Source organism: Bison bison, unplaced genomic scaffold (assembly GCF_000754665.1).
Source record: "Bison bison bison isolate TAMUID 2011002044 unplaced genomic scaffold, Bison_UMD1.0 scf7180017864376, whole genome shotgun sequence".
In the NCBI taxonomy this organism is placed as follows: domain Eukaryota; kingdom Metazoa; phylum Chordata; class Mammalia; order Artiodactyla; family Bovidae; genus Bison; species Bison bison.
This window is the reverse complement of record NW_011494948.1, coordinates 400,735-404,729: the sequence shown is the minus strand read 5'-3', so window position 1 is coordinate 404,729 and position 3,995 is coordinate 400,735. Positions and strand designations below refer to the sequence as shown.

The 3,995-nt window shown below is 43.0% G+C and overlaps 1 pseudogene across 1 annotated transcript; it reads left to right on the top strand.

Moving 5' to 3' along the window:
- Positions 1-2,991: 2,991 nt before the first annotated feature.
- Positions 2,992-3,961, top strand: LOC105000917 (annotated as a pseudogene). The gene has a single exon (XR_826798.1). The product of XR_826798.1 is annotated as an acyl-protein thioesterase 2 pseudogene (transcript).
- Positions 3,962-3,995: the final 34 nt, after the last annotated feature.

The window sequence follows — 3,995 nt, the reverse complement described above, 5'->3', positions numbered from 1 at the left end:
TTATATCTAGCCATTAAATGCCATATAATTTCCAATGTATTGGAGTGCATCTGATTTATTACATCAATCTGTGGAGAAGAACTATTAATTCACTCATTCAAGCTTTATTGAAATATCCTAGGAAATGGCACTCTGGTATGAATTATACAAACAAAATGTTCTACTTGGTGGAGAAATTGTCCCTGACAAAATCAGAAACAAATTCTGCTTTTTTAAAAATACATGTACATATTTGAACTAAGTGTCATCATAAGTTAATACTTACTTTCCACCAAAAAAAAAAAAAATGCTTAGGGATCTTCAGCAAGTTAATTTTAACTGAAATACTTTTGTTTATATATTTTTTAAGTTCTCACTCCCACTGTGGAAAACTGGCATTGCCTGTTAAAGTTGAACATATGCATACCCTGTGACCCAGAAATTTCTCCTCCCCTAAGTCTGCATGTATATATAGATCAAAATACATGTTAAGAGAAGCATTATTTGTAATTAGCAAAATCATATTACTAAAGATAAAAGGGAAAGGTCAGGATTTATAGGTTTAATAACCATAGAACAAGCCATATATTTCAGGTAGAGGCCAGGTAAGATACTTCTAGGCCTCAGGTGGAGCCAGAAATAAAAGGTAGAAGAAAAGTTTTAGGCCCATAAAGTCCCTGTGGTGGGAAAATGTGGTCAAAACCAACCAGGAGAAGACAGAAGTTCTGCTAGTAGTAAGCTTGTGATGGGTGAACCTGAGAGGGGTTGAGATTTGTACCAGAGTCAACAAAGACATCTACTGTGGTGAAAGGGGAGGAATTTAGGGGAATATTAACTGGCACCATATCAGGGTCCCAGTCTAAGTACACCTCTTCCATAATGATCATAAAGTACTTGTAATTTCACAGGATATCCTGAATCACTAACAGGTATAAACTTAAAAGATCCTTTCATTGAGAGAGACATCAGATATGCTACTGCTACTTTTATAGTCTCTGATTATAATAGAAATTAAAGGATTCTGCATCTTAGAAATGAAACTGTGTATATTAATTTGGAAGAGACCACAAAATGTTGCTCTAACAATACTTGGTTTCCACAGCATTGTTGCTGTTCAGTCACTAAGTCGTGTCCAGCTCTTTGCCACTCTGTGGGCTGCAGCACGCCAGGCTTCTCTGTCCTCCACTATCTCCCAGAGCTTGCTCAAACTCATGTCGATTGAGTTGGTGATGCTATCTAACCATCTCAAACTCAAGCCCCTTTCTCCTTTTGCCTTCCATCTTTCCCAGCACCAGGCCTTCCGTCTTTCCCAATGAGTCAGCTCTTTACATCAGGTGGCCAAAGTGTTGGATATTCAGCTTCAGCATCAGTTCTTCCAATGAATATTCAGGGTTGATTTCCTTTAGGATTGACTGGTTTGATCTCCTTGAAGTCTAAGGAACTCTCAAGAGTCTTCTCCAGCCCCATAATTCAGAAGAATCAATTCTTCTGTGCTCCAACTCTCAAATCTGTACATGACTACTGGAAAAACCATAGTTTTGACTAGATGGACCTTCACTGGCAAAGTGATGTCTCTGCTTTTCAATATGTTGTCTAGGTCTGTTTTAAATTTTCTTCAGGAGCAAGCATCTTTTAATTTCATGACTGCAGTCACTGTCCACAGTGATTCTGGAGCCCAAGAAAATAAAATGTCACTGCTTCCACCTTTTCCTCTTCTATTTGCCATGAAGTGATGGGACTGGATGCCATGATGTTAGCTTTTTGAATGCTGAGTTTCAAGCCAGTTTTTTTACTCTTCCTCTTTCACCCTTATAAAGAGGTTCTTTAGTCCCTCTTCACCTTCTGCCATTAGAGCAGTATTGTCTGCATGTCTGAGGTTGTTGATATTTTTCCTGGCAATCTTGATTCCAGCTTGTGATCTGGCATTTCGTATGATGAACTCTGCATAGACATTAAATAAGTAGGGTGACAATATACAGCCTTGTCATACTCCTTTCCCAATTTGGAACCAGTCAGTTGTTCCACCTCCGGTTCTAATTGTTGCTTCTTGACCTGCATACAGGTTTCTCAGGAGATCGGTAAGGTTGTCTAGTACTCCCGTCTCTGTAAGAATTTTCCACAGTTTGCTGTGAACCACATAATCAAAGGCTTTCACATAGTCAATGAAGCAGAAATAGATGTTTTTCTGGAGAAATGCATATTAGCCATTTGATCTCCAGTTCCTCTGCCTTTTCTAAATTCACCTGGTACATCTGGAAGTTCTCAGTTCACATACTGCTAAAGCTGAGCTTAAAGGATTTTGAGCATAACCTAGTGAGGATGTGAAATGAGTGCAACTGTACAGTAGTTTGAACATTCTTTGGCATTGCTCTTCTTTGTGATTGGAATGAAAACTGACTTTTCCAGTCCTGTGACCACTGATGAGTTTTCTAAATCTGCATGTATTGAATGCAGCACTTTAACAGCATCATCCTTTAGGATTTTTAAATACCTCAGCTGGAATTCTGTCACTTCTACTAGCATTACCAATCTTTTAAAAACTCATTCCTCTATTAAGTTCTCTCTCAGAAAGGTGGTTTGCTTCATCTCTCCAGCAATAGCGTTTTCAGTATCACAAAGATAAAAAAATCATAGGCTTTTTTTCTGCAGAACAAAATTCTGCCTTATAAGGTATTTTCATATTCTATAGTTTCCCTCTACTTTATCAAACTCACTGAATTTAAAATATTAAATTTTAATATTTCTGTTCCTCTGAACCTGACTGCTCCTAATCTTTCTTTTATGCTCAAATATTTCCAGCAAGAAATTCTGTCTGATCAATGAGTTCAGTTTTTGGCTTGAAGCTTTATATTTCCTAGGGACTTTGCACAGTCTACAGTGATCAAGTATCCTGTTCACCTTCCTTAAGTGCTCTTCCAATCATGCATAACTGATCTCTCATAACTCAGATAAAGTTGTAAATGGTTTCTCTCCTTAAACTGTTAAAATAGCTTGGGTCCCGGCAGGGTCAGCCGACGGGGGAAGAGCATGTGTCTGTGCTGGAGAAAGAGGAAAATCTCCCTAGAGGTCTTGAAACTCCCAGGGAGTGGAGGCCCCAGTCGTGGAGCCCTGCAGTATATGTGTGGTAACACCATGTCTGTGCCCCTGCTCACCAATGCTGCCACTGTGTCTGGAGCTGAGCAGGAAACAGCTGAGGTTATTTTTTTAAATGGACTTGGAGACACGGCACAACTGGGCTGACGCCCTCTCCACCATCCGGCTCCCTCACCTCAAGTACATCTGCCCTCATGCACTCCTGGTTTGGCCTGATGGGGCTGAATCTAGATGCGCCAGAGGATGAGGCTGGCATCAAGAAAGCAACAGAGAATATCAAGGCCTTGATTGAGCATGAGATGAAGAATGGGATCCCTGCCAATCGGATCGTCCTGGGACGCTTTTCACAGGGTGGAGCTTTGTCCCTCTACACAGCCCTCACCTGCTCACACCCTCTGGCTGGCACTGTGGCATTGAGCTGTTGGCTACCTCTGCATCGGGCCTCCCCCCAGGCAGCCAATGGTAGTGCCAAGGACCTGACCATCCTTCAGTGCCAAGGGGAGCTGGACCCCATGGTTCCTGTACGGTTTGGGGCCCTGACAGCCGAGAAGCTCTGGTCCATTGTCACACCTGCCAGGGTCCAGTTCAAGACGTACCCAGGTATCACGCATAGCCCCTGTCCTCAGGAGATGGCAGCTGTGAAGGAGTTTCTCGAGAAGCTGCTGCCTCCTGTCTAACCAGAGTTGCTGTCCCCCAGCACAGTCCCCCTGCTAACACGGGACTCAGCATGCATGGCACGGTCTTGGATCTGAACCAGTCGAGCCCCTTTCTCACCCTTCTGGACCCATCCTCTTCCCACAGGCCTCTGGGGCAGACAGGTCAAAGCCTGGCCAGGCCCTCCTTCCTGGTTTCTGCCCCCTGGCTGTCTGCCGCTGGGGGTGGGCTGCTTTCTTATCCCATTTCCCTGGAGGTGCGGCCCTCCC